At 31.2% G+C, this 21,315-nt stretch overlaps 2 non-coding genes across 2 annotated transcripts; one reads left to right on the forward strand and one right to left on the reverse strand.

Moving 5' to 3' along the window:
* Positions 1-4,630: 4,630 nt before the first annotated feature.
* Positions 4,631-4,737, reverse strand: LOC149511906 (small nucleolar RNA R71). The gene has a single exon (XR_016333437.1). It is a non-coding gene; the product is annotated as a small nucleolar RNA R71 (small nucleolar RNA).
* Positions 4,738-9,573: 4,836 nt separating this feature from the next.
* LOC149511907 (small nucleolar RNA R71) lies at positions 9,574-9,679 on the forward strand. Its single transcript, XR_016333436.1, has one exon. It is a non-coding gene; the product is annotated as a small nucleolar RNA R71 (small nucleolar RNA).
* Positions 9,680-21,315: the final 11,636 nt, after the last annotated feature.

Here is a 21,315-nt window from a genome sequence, read left to right on the forward strand (position 1 = left end):
CTCTCTTTACCATCTCATCACAAATATGGTCTAATGGTGGATCATATGAAAAAGTAAAAGTAGTGGTAAACTTCTAAAAAGAACCTTCAACCTCATACTTAAAAAGACCAAGGTAAGTGGGTTTTGGTTTTGGCATCCAATCAACCGGTCTATTATCAACATGAACTATATCATATCTTTCTTGTATCATATCTATTCCATATTTCCTAAAAGGACTATGATAGGTATGACTAAAGTAAAACTGCTTAAAGACCAATATATCAATGAAAATTGAGATCCCATCAATAACAACTAACCATCACCTTTAAACTTTGATAAGCATCATAAAAAAGAAATGTCTAATAGTATGGTGAATCTAAAACTGAATGTTTAATCACACTAGAGAGAGTATCGAGATCAACTATAGGCTTAGCACTAGCAAGTAGTGCAAATCAGAAGATAGAGGCTATCAATGTCTCACCATTACCCTCATTCAAAGCCATGTCCTCTACTTCATTGACTATAAGGGAGTCCTCAAAAGGCAAAGCAAAGTGCTCTAGGTGTAAAACATCATGAATCACATCACTAAATACCTCTTCCTTTAAGCACTTATTAGAATCATTAAGGAATGGTAAAGCATTAAAAACATGAAAAGTGACCTTTTGATCCCGAACTTGTATAGTTAATTCCCTTTTTTGTACATCAATCAAAGTTTTCACAATGCTTAAAATGGTCTCTTTAAAATAATCATGATATTATAATCCACCTCCATCTATAAAACCATAAAGTTAGCAAAAAAATAAATTTCTCTACTCTAATCAAGATATCTTCCATAATCCCTCTGGGGTATTTCAGTGACCTATCAGCCAACTACAAAGTAACTAAGGGGGTTTAGCCTTTCTTTTGCATAATCCCTAAAAAATAAACCAAGGCATCAGGTTAATGCTAGCACCAAGTCATAAAAGGCTCTATCAAAGGATATACTACCTATTGTATATGGAATGGTAAAGCTACCATGATATTTAAGCTTCGTAGGTAGTCTTCTTTGAATCACAAATGTGCACTTACTAGTGAGTGTAACTATTTCGTTATTCTTCAATCTATTTTTTTTAGAGATAATGTCTTTTAAGAATTTTGTATAAATAAGCATTTGCTTAAGTGCATCTATAAATGGGATATTAATGTGTAGCCTTTTAAACACTTTAAGAAATTTAGAGAATTGTTTTTCTTCCTTTTACTTCTTAGACCTCTGAGAGAAAAGAATATAAAGTCTAGGTGGCTCAACTCCAAGTGAAGTAAGCCTAGATGAACTGGGTAAAGCACTATGTGATGGTGTTTATGGTAATTGGGTAGGATGAAATACTACACCCATATCCTTTTTTTTTCATTTTTTTATCATGAACTAGGTCTCTATCAAGCTCATCATCATCAAACACCTTATTTGCCACATCCTGAAAACCTATCAGGCCTTGGCCACTAGCTAACTTTCTCCCACTCCTAAGTGTGATTGGCTTGTAGCGCTCATTCCCCTCCCTTTTAGGGTTGACCTCTATGTTACTAGGTAAAGTATCCTAGGGTTGGGTATAAAAAGTGCAGCTAATTGACCTATATAGGTCTCTAAGTTCTTAATGGATGCAGTCTTGTTATAGAACATGGTGTTCAGGGTCTATATGAATGAGATTTGAGTTCTAATCATGATACCTAAGAAATCCTCAACTGAGGAGTTTCCTCTCAAGGGGTGGCATAGATGGATATGAAGGTATGTAGTGCTATGAAGGCTACTAATTACACTTAAAATTTTAGCCTTTTAATGCTTAATTTTAGTGCAATTTGACTATTATTTTAACTTGTTCTTTAGCATTTCTTAGCAAAAATACTCCTAAAATTACATGTGTAGGTGTAATTGAAGAAGATGAAGAATTTTGAACATAAAATGAAGGATTTTGGGGCTAATGGCGTTCATTAGTGTCATTTGGTCATATTGATATTTAGGGAGTTTTTTTTAAAACTTTTCTTGCTTGAATTTTTTAGTTTTATTCTTTTAGATTTTTTTTAGTAAAACTTGTGATAGAAATACTAATTGAGTGTGGAATTTCTTTTATAGAAAAAATAATAAAAGGAATTGATGTGGCATCAAATAAGCATTTGATTGGTTTATGAATTGATTAGGAGGGTGTTCACATTTAGTGAAAGAGCCAATTACTAGGGGAGTAATTGAACCCAGGCATGCTTACCAGTTCTAAGACACTAGTAGAGAAAAAAAATTAAATTGTAAAGCTACAAATGCAAACCAGGATTAGTGTTCCAATTTTTTTTAGTACCTAGGGTCCTCCCCTTTGTCTATAAATAGAGGGTCAACCTTAGAGAGGAAGAGAATTTTAGAAAAGCTAAGGAATTTAGTTTTTAGAAAATTTTTTCATATTTTATTTCTTGTTTTCTAGGTTTTAAATAGTCTTGTTTTCAAATTTCTTAATTGCATTTTGTCAATAAATTTTCATAATTCATTGTATTTTCACATGATCTTTCCAAACCTTATAATAGAATTTAAAGAAGTAAATGTTTACTAGTTCGAACTAGTGCACATGTTGATTTTTTTTATTTGTTTGATGAATTGTTTAGGTTGAAAATTCTTTTGTTGCAATGGAACTTATTCAAAACTAGTTAGATCTTGTTGAGATTCTGTTTTTACAGGTTCTTAAGATCCAAAAATTCTTCATAATATCTTAAACCTAGCTGAAAGTTAGAAAAAATTAGTTCCATATTAAAGCTGGAGAGTGGAAGGAGTGAAAATTTTGTTTAATGATGAGTTGCTTTATCATGGAATTTTGTTTGCCATCTTTTCTCATTTAATCCTTAGTCTTAAGAGTTACTAGTAATATTTTGATTAAATGCCTTGATTTTACTTGTAGATAGTGATTGTTAAGATAGAAAGTGTGTGAATTTGTCTTCTTTATGGTTTATTAGTGCACTATTTAGAGTTGTAGGTTTATTTTTTGTTATTTTCTTGTTAAAGTTAATGGAGTTTCTATTAATAAAATTGATCTTAGCTCTTGGAAATATATTTTGAAGTTGTTGATCATGTATTGAATTTTTTTAGCTCATGCAAGTTCAAAAAATGCATTAATAGCAAAAGACTTCTAGTTAGTAGTAGTGTTCCACTGTGTTTCACATTTTATGTTGCATTTTAAATTTCCTTTTTAATCCTTTATCTATTGATGCAAAAGTTCATATAGGTATAGGTTTATTCATAGAGATTAGAGTTTAAAAAGTGTGAAGTTTCAAGATATAGTTTTGTTTTCTTTGCATGCAACGCCAATAAAGGTATTAATTGCAAATTTTTTTTTGTTTTATGCATGCTTAATTGTTATGCAAGTTTTCTACTACAACTTTGATCTTTTATCAGTTCTTTTATCTCTGGATATGTGGAGTTGAATTTGTATCAAGCAAAAGTGCAACTTGCGAACATTTTTTACTATTTTTTCTTGTTTGTAGCTGCATTTTTTAAGAAACATTGAATGTGTGGATTTTTAAATTCTGCTTTAACAATTTACATCTTCCTTTAATAATACAAATAATTTGTTAATTAGTTCTGTATTAGGTTTAGGTAGAAACTCATTTTAATAGCATAAGAATCATACAAAATCAATTTTAAAGAGGATTGTTCTTTACATTTTTGAGCTTTTGGTTTTGCTAAGCTGAATTTTCATTATTTACATTTTGTTCATGCTCCTCTATAGATTTCTTATATTTCTTGATTTGATTTTGTATCATTAATTTTGTGAGAATATTTTTTTCCTCTTTCTTTTCCATAGATATTAATTGATCGAGCCAACTTTAAATAGTGTATAAGGATGAACGATACTTAGTTTAGGAAACTTTTTCACTAATACTTGAGGGATTAACACTTAGACAAGCTAGTCTTTATTATTACTTGATGGCCTGTGTGTTTACAAGATTTTCTAATCAAGTTTTTGGTGCTGTTGTTGGGGATTAGGCCTAAGGAGTCCTAAGTTAATATCAACTTTTGTCATACTCTATTATAGAATTATTCACTTTAGTATACAAACCTTAGGCTAGAAATTAGATTTATTTCAGTTCAAGGTGTACATACTTAGAGTTTTATTTTTAGAGTGGTTTACTCCGTTTAGTGCTCATTGGGGCCCATATATGCACTCTATTAGGAATCATGAGTTGATCCTTTTAGATCTTGAGCTTAAGGCTACTCATAAAAGGTTTATGTAGGAAAGACAAATTAATCCTACTATCACTATGGTTGACCAAGACACTAGAGCCCTTAGGGATTATGCTGTGCCTGATCTTCATGGTTTTTAGCCTAGTATTAAGAGGCTAGCCATACAAGCCAATAATTTAAGATTAAACCTACAATCATCTGATGATACAACAATGAGTGCAATTTAATAGACGTTCGAGTGAGGATCCGAATGCGTATCTTTAGGATTTTTTAGAGATATGTGATATATTTAAACATAATAGTGTTACTAATGATGCCATTATGCTTAGGTTGTTTCCATTATCCTTTAGAGATAGAGCTAAGAGTTGGTTAATCTTGATGCTACCAGGTTCCATCACTACTTAGGATGATTTGGTGCAAAAGTTCATGGCTAAATTGTTTCTTTCAACTAAAATGGCCAAGCTTTGGAATGAAATTGGTACATTTACCTAGCATGAATTAGAGACCTTGTATAAAACATGGGAGAGATGTAAGGAGCTTTTAAGGTGATGTCCACACCATGGACTACCAAAATGATCAGAGATTTAGATATTTTATAATGGGTTAGTACCTAATACTAGGATACTCTTAGATGCTGCATTAGGAGGTGCTTTAATGAGTAAAACTTCTAACATAGCCTATGATCTGATTGAAGATATGGCAACTAATAATTGTTAGTGGTTCAATGGGAGACAACATCTTAGGAAAGCTTTAGAGGTGTGTAGGCTTAGTGCAAGACATGCAAGGTAGGACACCTAGAAGAGTCATGTCCAAACACTCATTCAAAGTCAGTTTCAATTGTGGGATAGAACCCAACGTTGAAGGAATAATCCTTTTTTCTCTTTTCTCTTAGATAGAACCAATATTCTTCCACATACAACCTAGGTTTGAGGAATAATCCCATTTTCTCTTTGAATCAATAGCAAAATCATTATCCCACATCTTTTCAACCTAGTCAAGCACCATTACCCTAGTAACACCACCACTTCAACATGTTTAGTTTCTTAGACAACCTCATCCATTTAGCATTTAGCAATTACATTATTAGCAATAGTGTTCACAATAGCACTACACACCTCTATATCCATCTTTGCCACCCTCAGATAAAAAGACCTCAATTGAAGAACTTTTAGGTTCTTTCATTAGAGCTTGGACTTCATTTATGCAGATTCAAAATACAATGTTTCAAAACCAATCTACATCCATAAAGAACTTAGAGACCTAGATTGGTTAGCTAGCAACTTTTTTAAGTATTTGACCTGAGGGCATTTTACCCAATAACATAGAGGTTAACCCTATGAGAGAGGGGATGGAGCATTATAAAGAAATCACCTTTAAGAGTGGAAAGCAAATAATTGATGATCGAGTCTAGGTAGATTCTAATGATGGGAATGATAAGGGGTTTGATAATGATGAGCCTAATAGGAACTCAATTCATGATAATGAGGTAGGCAAGAAAAAGGATGAAGGTGTAGTTCCAGTTCACAGTCGAATACCATAAACATTATCCTCTAGTGCTTTATCGAGTTCATTTAGGCCTACTCCTTCTAAAGTTGAGCCATCTAGGCTTTATATTCTTTTTCCTCTGTAGTTTCATAAGCAGAAGGAAAAGAGACAATTCCCTAAATTTCTTAAAGTATTTAAAAAGCTGCACATTAATATTCCATTTGCAAATGCACTTGAACAGATGCCTACCTATGCAAAATTTATGAATCACATTATTTCTCATAAGAGAAGGCTTGAAGACTATGAGATAATTGCACTCACTAGTGAGTTTACATTAGTGATTCAAAAGAACTACCTACTAACCTCAAAGATCCTGGTAAATTTACCATTCTTTCTACCATAAGTAGTATGTACTTTGACAGAGCTTTATGTGACCTAGGTGCTAGTTTAACTTGATACTTTGGTCTATTTTTTAAAATTTAGGAATAAAAAAGGCCATACATATCCGAGTTACTTTACAATTGGCTGACAGGTCACTAAAATAGCCTAAAGAGATAGTAGAGGATGTCTTGGTTAGGCTAGAGAAATTCATTTTTCCTACTAATTTTATTGTGTTGGATATAAAAGTGGATCGAAAGATCCTAATTACTTTAGGGAAACCACTTTTAGCTATAAAAAGAGCATGGATAAATGTGTAGAAAGGTGAATTGATTATGCAGGTACAAGATTCGGAGGTTTGGTTTAATGTTTTTTAGGCTTTGAAATATCCAGATAATTTTGAGAAGTGTTCTAGGGTGGAGGTAGCCAATAGCTTGGTTCTTGATGTTTTTCACCTAGAGCATCCGATATTGTAATTTAAAGATTCCCAATTTATTGATGAGGTAGAGGATACAGATTTGAGCGAGGATGATGATGATGATGATTCAATTTTGATGATCTCTATATAGGTAGATTTTTGTATATTAGCACTTAGTCATGATTTTACTTCAGTTATATTTACTGATCAATCTGTGAGGCTTCCATGTTGAATAAAGCATTGAATGTATACTATGATTCTTGCTAAATTTATGTTTTGCTTAAAGACAAGCAAAAGTTCAAGTTTGGGGGTTTGATTGTACTTAAAATTTTAGCTTTTTAATGCTTAATTTTAGTATAATTTGACTACTATTTTAGTTTGTTCTTTAGCATTTCTAAGCAAAAATACTCCTAAAATCACAATTGTCTTATATGTAGGAGCAATTGAAGAAGATAAAGAATTTTGAACATAAAATGGAGGATTTTAGGGCTAATGGCTTTCATTAGTATCATTTGGTCACATTGATATTTAGGGAGTTTTTTTTTTTTAATTTTTCTTGCTTGAAGTTTTTTCATTTTATTCTCTTAGGTTTTTTTTTAGTAAAACTTGTGAAAGAAATACTCATTGAGTGTGGAATTTCTTCTATAGAAAAACATAATAACAATAATAATAGGAGCTAATATGGCACAAAGCAAGCATTTGATTGGTTAATGAATTGATTAGGAAGGAGTTCACATTCAGTGAAAGAACCAAGCACCAGGGGAGGAGTTAAACCCAGGTATGCGTACCAATGCTGAGGCACTAGTAGAAAACAAAAAAAATCAAATTGTAAACCTGTAGGCACACACTGGGATTAGTACTCTAGATTTTTTTTAGACTTAATGCCCCTCCCCTTTTTTTATAAGTAAGGGATGACCCAACCTTAGAGAGGAAGAGAATTTTAGAGAAGCTTAGGACTTTAGTTTTTAGAATTTTTCTCTATATTTTCTTTCTTGTTTTCCTAGCTTTCAAACAGTCTTGTTTTCAACTTTCTTAACGGCATTTTACTGATAAATTTTCATAATTTATTTTATTTTCACATGATCTTTCCATAGCTTGCAATAGAATTTGAAGAAGTAAGTGTTTACTAGTTCAAATCAGTGCTCATATTAATACTATCTTGCTCGTTTGATGAATTGTTTAGGTTGAAAATTTTTTTATTGTAGTGGAACCTATTCAAAACTAGTTAGATCTTATTGAGATTTTGTTTTTGTAGGTTCTTAAGATCCAAAAATTCTTCATATCTTAAAATTAGCTAAAAGTTATAAAGATTTAGTTCCAAATTAAAGCTAGAGAGTGCAAGGCATGAAAATTCTATTTAATAAAGAGTTGCTTTCATCATGGAATTCTATTTGTCTTCTCTTCTCATTTAATCCATAGCCTTAAGTGTTACTAGTAATATTTTGATTGAATGCCTTGATTTTACTTGCAGATAGTGAATGTTAAGATAGAAAGTGTGAATATGTCTTGGTTTTGGTTTATGAGTGCACTATTTGGAGTTTAGAGGTTTGATCTGGTTGTAGGTTTATTTGTTGTTATTTTCTTGTTAAGGTTAGTGGAGTTTCTGTTAATGAAATTGATCTTAGCTCTTGGAAATATATTGTGAAGTTGTTGATCATGTATTGAATTTTTTTTAGCTCATGCAAGTTCAAAATCTGCATTAATGGCAAAAGACTTCTACTTAGTAGCTATGTTCTACTGTGTTTCACGTTTTATGCTGCATTTTAAATTTCTTTTTAATCTTTCATCTAGTTATGCAAAAGTTCATATAGTTATAGGTTTATTCATAGAGATTATAGTTTAAAAATTGTGAAGTTTTAGGATATAGGTATTTTTTCCTTGCATGCATAGCTAGTAAAGATATTAACTGCAAATATTTTTCTATTTAGTGCATGCTCAATTGTTATGCAAGTGTTCTATAGCAACTTTGATCTTTTATCATTTTTTTTTATCTCTAGATATGTGGGGTTGAGTTTGTGTCAAGCGAAAGTGCAACTTGTGAACATTTTCTGCAATTTTTTTCTTGTTTGCAGCTGCGTTTTCTAGAGAACATTGAATGTGTGAATTTTTGAATTTTGCTTCAACAATTTACATCTTCCTTTATTAATCCAAGTAGTCTATTAATTAGTTTTGTATTAGGTTTAGGTAGAAACTCATTTTAATAGCCTAAGAATCATAGAAAATCAATTTTAGAGATGATTGTTCTTTGCATTTGTGAGCTGCTATTTTTGCTGAACTGAGTTTTCATCATTTACATTCTATTCATGCTCCTTTATAGATTTCTTGTGTTTCTTGATTTGATTTTGCATAATTCATTTTGTAGGAATATTTTTTCTTTTTTTTTTCATAGATATTATTTGATTGAGCCAACTTAACTAATGTCTGAGGATAAGCGATATTTAGTTTAGGAAGCTCTTTCACTAATCCTTGAGGAATCGACACTTAGACTAGCTAGTCCTTTATTATTACTTGATGGCCTGGGCGTTTGCAGGATTTTCCATTCAACTACTAGTACTAAAAAGGTGGCTGCTAAAAACCTAGTGGATAAGGTGATCTAGTGTGTTGAGGCTATTATGGTACCTGAAAGGACTAGATAGACTGAAATTGGTTATTCATTTAGCTTGGGCTATATGTGGAAGCATAGGGGTTATTAGGTTGCCTGGGGGTCTATCCTAAATAATGGATACTTTTTGGGTAGGTGCTCAGACATGTCTCCTTCGGGTATTGTACCTTATATACATCACACATAGTTAAGGAATTATGGGTATGAGTAAACCTAGATTGACTAGGACTCGACTCTGAGGATATAACCTGATAATGTAAAGACTCTATAAATTTGGCTAGGGAATCTACCTTAGCATTAAGAGCTGTAAACTTACTACCCTTGTACAGCCTTGAAGCTCTTCTAGGATGTTATCTCTTATTTGACCATTGACATTATTAGTTTTCATATCCTCAATAAGCTCATAAGCTATGTTAGAAGTCTTACTCATCAAAGCACCTCCTTAATGCATCATCTAAAAGTGTCCTAGTGTTAGGCACTAATCCATTATAAAATATCTAGATCTCTAGCCATTTTGGTAGTCAATGGTGTGGACACCACCTCAAGAGCTCCTTGTATCTCTCCCATGCCTCATACAAGGTCTTCAAGTTAGCTGGAAAAATGTAGTAATCTCATTCTGAAGTTTGGTTGTGAACTTCACACTTAATCAGCCCAAGTGGCGATGGAATCTAGTGGCATCAAGACTAACTAACTCTTGGCCCTATCTTTAAGGGAAAATGGAAATAACCTAAGGTTAATGGCATCTTCAATAACACCATTATATTTGAATGTATCACAAATCTCTCAAAAGTTCCAAAGATAAGCATTCGGATCCTCACTTGAATTACCACTAAATTGCGTTGACTATTGTATCATCTAGATGATTACAGGTTTAATCTCAAAATTGTTGGCTTGTATGGTTGGGCTCCTAATGCTAGGTTGAAAACCATGAAGATTAGCCATAGCATAATCCTTAAAGGCTCTAGTGTCTTACTTGGCTATGGTGTTGGTTGGATTGATTTGTCTTTCCCTTCTAATTCTTTTATAGGTAGCATCAAGCTTAAGATGTAAAAGGATCAACTCATGATTCCTAATTGAGTGCATACATGGGCCACAAGAGCACTAAACCAAGAGAACAAATTAGAAATGGAAACCTAAGTATATATAGCTAAGGAAAAAAAATGATCAACAAAGGAACCTAGGGTATGCACACCTAAAACTGAAGCAAACCTAAGCTTTAACCTAAGGTATGTACAACAAATCTATAGAAGAGTACGGTGAAGATTGATATTAACCTAGGACTCTTAAATCCTAATCCCTAGCAATGGTGCAGAAAACTTTATTCAGATCTAACTACAAGTGCACGACTGTTTAAGTAATAATAAAGACTATAGAAGTCTAGATGTCGATGTCACAATAATTAGTTGAAGAGATTCCTAACTTAAGTACCATTTTATCCCCACACCTTGTCTAAAGTTGGTTTGATCAATCAATATCTATGAAAAGTAACTTCTACAAAATTAACAACTAAAATCAAATAAGAAAACAAATCATAAAAATTTTGAATTAACACAATAGAAATAAAATGCAATTGAAAAATTAACAAGGAAAATTCCAATTAAAATTTCACTGCAATTAATCTAATTGACAACTAAATCTTGTATGACTAATTTTAAAAAGTCAAGAACATGTAATATAATGAAAATTAAAAAGCAAGTGTGAAAGGCAGTGACACAATCACATACAAATATTACCTAAAATTCTAGAATCATAAAACCTGGAAAGGACGCATATAATGAAATGAAATTTGAAAATTTTAATTGCAACCAAAGCTAATCCTAAATGAATTTTGCACGAGGCTAAGAGAATAAACCTAAACTAACGAGCACACTAAGCTGAAAACTAAGTACCAAGTGAACAACGTAAATGAACCAGTGAAGTGACAAGTGCACTAAACAAAAGCTAAGAGAAAAGACCAAAACTGTATGAAAGAAAAACTAAACTGTAAATCATTGCACCAGTAGCAGTGAAGAAGTAACTTGAATACTGAAGTTGATTTGTCTCATAATGATGAAACAATAGAATTATACTTAACCAAAATGAAGATCAAAATGAAGGCTTAGATGAAAAATTAAAATGTAGAAACAAAAGTACAAAGAAAATGCATCAACAGTGAACAGAAAATGCATCAACAGTGAACAGAAAATGCATCAAAAGTGAACAGAACCTACACGTACATGAACTGCATCATAACACTTCACCACTTAGGGTGCTAAACTATACAAATGAACCAATATCTAAAATGGAATTTGTATGAACAATTAAAGGACTAATTGAAGATTTAAAATGTAGTAGAAAACTTGAAAAACAATTGAGCAAATACAAAACAGAAAATGTTTACAATTCAAGTAGGTACTGAAATCGCAAGAGCTTTCATAAAAAAAATTCAATATATAATCAATAACTGCAAAAGAACTTTATATGAGTTAAGATAATTTTCATTTATAGGTGTTTCGAAAGAATCAACAAAGAAATCATAGAATTTAAGCATAAAACCAGCTCAACAAACTGAATTCCAAATAGTACACTGGTGAACAATAAACAAAATATATTCACAATTTTTCAATCCAAACAGCAACAAATTCAAGTAAAATCAAGGCATTCAATCAAAATATAATAAGCATCACATAAAACTAAAGATCGAAAGAGAAGAGAAAGCAAACAGAACTCCATGAGGAGAGAAGTTCCACGCCAAAGTGGACTGTTCACGTCTGGTTGCACTTGCACCTTGCTTCCAGGTGAAATTTCCAGTTCTAATCTAGAATTTTATGTTGCAAATTTGAATCTAATTTTTATATATGTTCTAGATCTATGGATTAGGAACCTATGAAAAAAATTTGAACAAAACAAACAAGATTTGATATAGTTTTAATTAAAAAATCGCAGGTACATTAGTAGAAACAATTCCACAAACAGCTTAAGTAGTGAATGAAGAAATCTGAAAATTGATTGAAAATGTAAAGTTTATTGCAAGTTTTGGAAAGATCACACAAAAATACACTGGAACATGTAACTTGGTAGCAAGTTTCAATGAAGAAAGATGGAGAAAAAGATGTTTGGAAGCTAAGAAAATCTAAGAATATGACAAAAAATAAAAATGCGAAAAAACGGAAAATTCTAAAACTTAGGCTAAAAGTCTCTAATGGCCAACCCTCTCCCCTTATTTATAGGCAGAAGGGAGAGGCCTTGGATCCTAAAAATGTCTAGAATTGTTCAGGTTCTAAAGGCTTCATGCTTTTTGTTGGTGTACGGCTGGGTCGCTGGTTCCTTTCCTAGTGCTTTGCTCATCTTCAACAGATTTGGGCTCATCCCTTCATGTGTAATTGCTTCAACCAAGTGAACTCAATAGCAAATCATATCATCTTAAAATGCCACATTAGCTCCTCAATTTGGTGCACTCTAACCCAGTTTATTCTGCCTTGTAATTACTTGATCTTTCATGCATGTCCACATTATTCTTGCCTTAAATTTTTTCCACAAAAATTTCCAACACTTAATGAACATCTTTATTACACATTTTACCAAAAAAAAAAAAAGAAAACTATAAAAAAAATCAAGCAAGAAAAGTTAAGAAAACTCCCTAAGTGCCAATTTTGCCTATTGACACTAGTTTAGGCCATTTACACAAATTGCACCAAAATTCCTCCAACTTGTATCCAAATTGATCAAATTGGTCATTTTCTTTAATTACACCAACATATGAGAATAATGTGTATTTAGGAGTAAATTGCCAAAAATCTTAAGAAACAAGCTAAGATATAAGTCAAATTGCAATCAATTTTGACCATATTGTTGCATGTATGTTTAGTTTGTAATATATTTATAAATATGCCTAAATTTGTAATATGTTTATTTTCATACATGTTTCATGCATTAAGATTTGCATTTTTATTAATGTCATTTTTGTTATTTTGTTACATGCATTTCTCATGAAATCCTAAACCATAAACCCCAAAGCTAAACCCTAAACCTAAACCTAAATCGAAATCCTAACCCTAATCCTAAACCTTAAACCAAACCACAACCCTAAACCCTAAAACCAAAACCCTAAACCTAGACCCTAAACTAACCACAAAACTTAAACCCACCCACAAACCCTAAAACCAACTTGATCCCATTCACACATTTGCATCTCATTTCACTTTATTATTACATGCATTCTTAAATTTTCATGCATTTGTACCTTGTCATTCATGTTTAGTTATCATGCATACATCTTATATTATTATTATATTCATGCATATTGCATAGGTTTTATAAATGAGGTTTTTCAAGGGAAAATATTTTAAATAAGATGACATCTCAAATAAATATAATCTTTGAAATCTGGCCTAAATATAAGAGGACTCTCAATGGCTATCATTTATGCAAGGTGTCACCTAGGTTTTTGTGGGGTTATTTGGAAAATACTAAGTTAGTGGCATTTTTGAAACTCTACTTAAATATAGGAGGGTAGAGGAAGTGTTTCGATACTTATGAATTTTTCATTTTGATAAAAAAAAATCAATTTATTCTTTAAAAAAATGATATGTTTTTAAAAGAAAATTAAAAAAAGGAGATTCAACTTTATGGAATAAATAAAGGAATTAGTTTATAAGCATTACAATGAGACCATTTTTACCAAAATTTAAGGATAATATGCAATTAATTGATATTGTCTTCGATGGGCGTTATGGAAGTGCTAATTCTTTCCCATGCATAACCGACTCACAAACTCAATTCTAATTTTTGTTGACCAAAATGTTCTTTTAATAAACTTTAAATTTTTTTAAATATTTTATTAAAAGAACAATATTTTTAGGTGGCCAATCTCACCCTAAATAAGATTGGTGGTGACTCATTTGGTTTTGATTTTATTAAAAATAATTTTAGCCTTTTTTTTTATTCCCTAAGTCTAGTAGTCATGTTCCCGAACCTACACATTATGATAGGCTCAAATTCAAGATCTTGAATATTTATTCTTTGAATTAATATCAATATAACATATAAAACATCAATCCAAGTCAATGTGATGCAAGGCATTAACATGTTTAGCTAGTTTGGCCGAATATGTTTAACTAATGTCTTAGAAATTTGTAATTTCAATCATAATTTCCTAAACAATTAAGGAATTATAATTCTACTTGGATTTTAATGTAGCATGGTCTAAAACATTTAGGAATGTCAATCAAATAAGATCAAGCCAAAATACATACATTGGGAATTTCCTAGTCTAACTAGGTGCGTAGTGAAGTAGTTTCTTGTTAATTAGAAGTTCTAAATAATTTAAAAAGTCCAATTCAATTTGAATTTATATATGAAATATAATTTCTCAAACCTAAACTATTTAGGAATCCAAATTCAAAAAGAATCAATATCAAACTAGGGCTTGGCTGAAACCTAATCAAAATAAGAAAGTAGTGTTGTCTAGATTTGTATGGATGGAAACTTGGTAGTTTAAGCCTTGGCTATTATGCTGCCTCTACTAGGCCATCATCCAAGAGTTCTAAACTCTTTCCAATGCTTTCTTATGCCTTTCATCATGATTCTTTAATAACAAGAAATAATTACTTTGACTTTTACAAAAACAGTCCATTATACTTGGTGATCATGAAAGTAAATCTTGAAATCTTGGTGAACAAGTTTGGTAAGATTCCCAATGTTGATTACCAAATTGGTTTTCATTAAAACTTTAGTGATTAAGTTTTTTAAGTCTTTTAACATTTAATAATACTAGCTGCATCAAGAAAACTGATTACCATAATCATATTAGGGTTATTATGCATCATATGTGTGTTATACATACAAGCCGCCATTGATAGATTTTCTGGGCTGAATTTGTCATCAGCTTTTGAAACACCAAATCAACTTGGAAAATTATCAGAATTTTAAAAAATGATCATCAATATGTCTGTTTTCATGTGTTAAAATTTCGTAGCCAAATAATAACTCTAGAATGAGAAACAATTTTCAAAATATCACTACAACAGAATTTTCCTATTATAGACAGACTGCAAAACAAAAAATTCATAACGCATGCAAACAATGCCCAAAAATTATAAAATTCATACAAAATCATCCTAAGACATCATGATTTGATATTCTAAAAGAATTCAATCAAAATGATATAGAAAAAATTAATTTTCTAGCCTCTACAACACAGTAACAGATTGTAACCAAAACAGTCTTGATATCATGAACAACCAAACAAAGTTCTAAGTTGTATAATCTATATTGACAAGGCTTTGATACAACTTGAAGGGAATTATTCATCATCATACAGAGTTAAAGCTACAAAATTTTAAAACTTTTAATTCCCTAAAGCCAAGATCAATCAACAAGATCATACAAATATCCCACACATATAAACACACATGGGTTTGGCTATGAGTATGTACCTATTTGCCAAATTGATTTTGCTTCAAGCTAGTGATCTTCCAATTTGATTCCCAAGCCACAAAGCTACCCAAACATGCAGCCTCTAATGGTAATCCACATGACCTCTTATGAAAGAACCTTTATTTTCTCTCAAGTAGAAGAACATAAACCACTCTCTAGCTAGTGAGTGTTTTCAAATGCCTTTTGTTTTCTTTCAAGTTTTACTTTGAGTTTCTCTTAGCTTATTTTGCATCTAAGGTCTTGTATGTTACAAGAGGGCAAAGGCTCATGTTTTTCTTACAGAATGATATTCAACTACAACTAGGTTAATGCATGAGTTGCATATTTCCAATTAAATCCCTATGTATGGTTGAATGCCTTTAAACAATAAAAGTTTTTCTCTCTTGTTTTACTTTTTTTCTTTTATCTTTTAGTCTTACCAAAACCAAATTAGTCTAGCTTAATTTGTCCTAATTTTAATCTTTCACAATTGTTTTATTGTGTGTGACTCATTTGGTTTTTTAGCATGTTGGCAATAAATATAAGCATTGTGAACTTTTACATTCAGCTATGGATGAATCAAACCTTTTGACTTCATTACTAATTCTTCAATTAGCCAATCTTATGCTTATAGATCATGATCAATGCTAGCTACATTTCCATGACCCCCAATTGCTAAAGAAAAGTCAATATGGCTTGGCAACCTATCTATAAATGGTCTTAATGTATAATTAATATGCTTTCATCACTTAGTATCTCGGCTTGAATATTGAGTATGGTTTAGTATCGACTCAATCTTGCTCAACCATGTTAAGTCTTGTCTTTGAAATTAACTCACAAATAAGCTTTAGAACAATTTTAAACTCTTATTTCACTTTGGCCAAAGATTTCTCAAGTTAATTCAATTAAGACTAGTTGGGATACTCTCTTGATCACACAAGGAGATTAATACTATCTTGATTACTTTATGCATCTTTATATGCCTCATCTTATAACCAACAATACTCGATTGGAGCATTATTGGTTAGAACCATAAGTAAAGTAAAGTCAAAGTATAACATTCATCATATAAAATAATAAATAATCTTAAGTGAAAAGATCACTTATACAACTATTACATGAGAATGCAGCTATAAATACTATGTGAACTGCCATATAGCATTTTCATCTTAAGTCATGTTTAGTAAACTTATTCCTATAACAAGCACCTATATTTTAGCTTAAGTTCACGTAAATTTTAACTTATAAGATCAGTTGCTTGCTTATAAGCAAAAACATAATAATGTGCTAGTCTTAACAGATTTTGTCTATGTCCCCTTATTAATAAAACATTGACTAGGAACTATTGTGGAACATATAGCTTTCATGCAATGATGATCTCATTGTAATTCCCTTGCGAAGCTTTATTTATATTCCAAGAACTTTATCATATAAGCATTAACAACAAAATTTACGTAAATAAGCTCAATGATAAATAACTAAGACCTTTTATAAGATATGAAATATAAAACAAAATCACAAGTACGACAACTTTTGAGCCAAAAAATGATTCGATTTGAAACGCAAATACCAATACTTGATAGGTCAATTCCATTGGAACCAAATCCTAGTGCTAATGATACAATGTGGTAGGTTTATGAAACCCATAAAAACCATGCTAACCAAGCGCCATGTATTATGGTGGCTAGCATGATCCTCGAGTTGCAAAGGCAACATGAAAACATGGATACTCTGACCATCATTCTGCACCTTAAAGAATTGTTTGACAAATAAGGGCAAACCAAAAGGTTTCAAACCTTTAAGGAATTTTTCCTAATAATGATGTTTGAAAGCACATTAGTCAAAGTGCATTGTCTAAAGATGATCAATTAGATTAAGAAACTTGAACAATTAGGGTTTGTGATGATCACAAGTTAAGTGTTGACTTGATCTTTTCATCTCTTCCTAGTAACTTTTAACAATTTGTAATAAACTTCAATATGCATCAGATGGAAGTAACATTACAACAATTGATGAATATGCTAGATACTATTGAGAAATCCATAAAGAATAAAAAACCTAAGATTCTTCTAGTTTCTTCATCTAAGTCTTCGTAATGCCATGCACTATAGCTATGAAGCCTTCTATACCATAGTTGAATTCCATATGATCTAGCCCTTAAGTTAGCATAATGAACTATTAAGACCGTTGTTTGACCATCAATAATACATAGCTAGTACCTCCCTAAATTTCAAGCAACAAAACCCTAGGTTAATCCCCACAACTATACTAAATTGAGACATGAGTATCCATGGCACCCCTAAGTCACCCCATCTCTTTCTAGACTTCAATAGAAAACTATCCATTGGTATTTTGAAAGACTTTTAGGCCACTTTTTTATGTTGAACTTAGCCAATAATGCTAAGGATTTTGTATAAAACAATAATAGAGTTTGGTCGATGTCCCAAAAATGGCTCTGTCACACACAAAGCAGCTGAATACAACCAATCATCCTTCCTTCTCCCTTCTTTCTCCCTTCCTTTGGCAATGGTTCAGATACCTAATGGTTTTTGCCAAAATTGTTGTTGAAAGGTTAATCTTCTACTCTAATTGTACAAAAAGGTCAACCATTGAGGCCTTTATATACCCTAAAGCTCTTGAGAAGATCAACAAACCATAGATTGCTAATGCAAACATATCTATAACTCAATCTTTTTTAGAACTTCAAAGAATAATGTCTCATAGGAAAATCCACAGTATCCCTTCAGTAGTCCATTTCTTTTTATCAATCATTTGAACATCAATTTAATTATCTTTACTAACTTTTTTTCTACCCAGTTTTTTTTTTTTTTTTTTTGCTTTCTAATGCACTCTATCAGGTTTGGGCAAATCTAAGCACAATATGGTGGAATATTCCTCTATAGTAGTGTCAGATACTCCTTGTTAAATGTAAAGCATCAGTATATTAGATTTTAGAATCTTATTGTAGCTTTCAGCATTTGATCCTTAGGTTTCACAATTACCAATAAGGTGATGTCTCCGTACTTAGTCGTGAAAGCTACCTTCCTTTCTTGGTCCCACTAACTCCAAATGCTCTCTAAATTTGCTGTATCATTTTATCTTAAGTCCACATATACCATCTATGAAAGGCTTGTAATATACCCATCCACCAAAGCTGCCTATTTTTTAAACCTAGTAATTTGTGTATTCGTGTCGTATAAAGTGTTGAAAATTCATGTATTCTTGCCATATTTTACATGAAAATTATGTGTCATAATTTGTGTCGATACAAAAACATAAAACACATTTTTTTTGTTTTGTTAAACCTATTTATGGTTTTTGCTAAAATTTTAAATCGTGTTATCTTTGTGTTTTTCATTCATATCCTTTTCATGTCATGTCATAGTGTCATGCTTGAAATTGCCAAGTCTACCTTTTTTTACTAATCCCTAACCTCCTAGAATGATTTATTCACCAAGGATCCTATTTGTAATTAGTGGGATGCCATGAAAACTTCCGTTGATGAATTATCTATAATGTATATCATCGACACTTTTATGTCAAGAATGATGCATGAAACAAATAAGAAAAAGGAAAACATAAAAAATGTAGAAAAATTAGTCAAAAGGAAAAATAAATGCCAATGCAATGTAACAAGACAAGTTAACACATACATTTTTTTTAATTAATCAATTTTTAAACCCCTTTTTCATTTTTTTTTTTGTTTTCTACTTTTTTAACTTTTTTTTTGTTTATAAAGAATTGTAATTCTTAATGACTTTTCCTTTCCTTTTTTTATTAAAAGCAATAATTTAAATTATCAAACTAACAAAAAAGTAAATGAGAAAGGCAATGAGTGTTCCTTCATGTGACTTATTTAAGGTCAATTTCTATGGTGGCAATGAGCATGGCTTTACTTTAGGCTAACTCCCTATGGTTCATCATATGCTGGGCATAGAATTGAGTATTTAATGGTTCTCAAATTGTTCCTCACATTATTGTCTATCATAGACTAATGAGGCATATTGATCCTAACCTATTATAGGCTACTAGTGGAAAAGGTTCAATTTGAGTAGGAGTGTTTCACTAGCCATTGTAGAGGTTTACACCTTACAAGAATACAGCTACTTCATTTCCTCCTAGAAAAGGTTAGAGCCCAAGTATAGCACTTATACATATAATGCAATGTGAGTGTTGCAAAAGAACATACAAACTTTTCACATTTTCCTAAAATACCTTATCTTAAATGCCCTACAATTATTAAAAACAAAATAAATAACAACAATTTAAAATAAATGACATGATTAAAATATGCATGAAATGTGAAACACACATTTTTTTGTTTTTGAATTTTTTTTGAATTCTTTGGACACAAGGAAATAAAAATCAAAACATTTTTTTTATTTTTTTCAAAATTTTCATTTTTTTAAGAAAACGATAAAATTAAATTCAGGGAATTAAGATTAAACACCAATTAGGGCCATTAAACCAAAATTTAGGATAACATGCAATCAATCTTTGACTTGACTTTCTAAAACTACATCCTCAGTGGAGTCGCCAAGCTGTCGTGACATACGGGCTTGAGGAACCTAATCGTCGGACTTGGGGAATTAGAAAACAATGGTCTTACAAGGCTTTTTCAATAAAAACCAAAGTAAAAAGTCACCACTAATCTTTTTAGGGTGTGATTGGCCATCCATAATTTTTGTCCTTTTAATAGAACATTTAAAACTAGTTTAAAGTTTTATAAAAGAACATTTTGTGGTTTGCGAAAACAAAGTTAAGCCCGACAATCGATTACTTGTGGGAAAGGCTTAGCTCCCCTATAGCACCCTTCAAGGATAGTACCAATTAATTGCATGTTATCCTTAGATTTTGATAAAAATGGTCCTATTTTGAATGTTTAAAAATTAATTCCTTTATTTATTCAAAAAATCAAAATTTTTTTCCATTTTTTTTGGAAAGTAAATCATTTTCAGCTTTTCTTTTTTTTTTTTTAAGCATAAACAATTTATTTTTGAGTCAAGATGAAAATGTCCTATGTATCAACACACCTTTTCCACTCTCCTATATTTAGGAAAAGCTTAAAAAATATCTTTAACTTAGAAAATTTCAAATGACCTAAAACAGAGATAATACCTTACATAAATAATAACCGTTGATAGTCTCACTATATTTAGGTAAAATTTTCAAAGGTCATATTTACTTGAGATATTATTCTATTTCAAAAAACTTTCCTTTAAAAAACCTTATTTATAAAATATATGCATAAAATGCATGAACATAATTATAATATGAATGTATGATGATTAAACATGAAGGATAAAAAATGAATGCATGACCTTTAAAGAATGGATATGACAACAAAATAAATGAAATGCAAATGCAAGAATGGGATCAAGTTGGTTTTAGGGTTTGGAGGTTGGTTTAGAGTTTGAAATTGGTTTGTGGTCTACATTAGGGTTTATGGCTTTAGGGTTTGGAGCTAGGGTTTTGGTTTAGGTTCAAAAGTTAGGGTTTCAAGTTTAGGTTTGGCATTTAGGGTTTCAAGTTTAGGTTGGTTTGAGGTTTGGGTTTGGGGTTTGGGTTTGGGTTTGGGTTTGGGTTTTAGTCTTAGAGTTTTGGTTTAGGGTTTAGTGTTTGTTTAGGGTTTGATGGAAAATCTATGTGACAAAAATTACAAGAATGCCATTAATGAAAAATGCAAACTTTGATGTATGGAAAATGCATGACTATGGGAACAAATGTATTACAAACTTAGACATATTTAAAAATATATTACAAACAAAACATGCATGCAACATTATAGTAAAAATGGATCAAAAAATAAAGGTTTTAAAATTTTAAAGACATGTTCAACCATTTTTTTTTTGTTTTGAAACTCAT

This window comes from Durio zibethinus, chromosome 24 (genome assembly GCF_047325235.1).
Source record: "Durio zibethinus cultivar Kanyao isolate XHJ-2024 chromosome 24, ASM4732523v1, whole genome shotgun sequence".
NCBI lineage: Eukaryota > Viridiplantae > Streptophyta > Magnoliopsida > Malvales > Malvaceae > Durio > Durio zibethinus.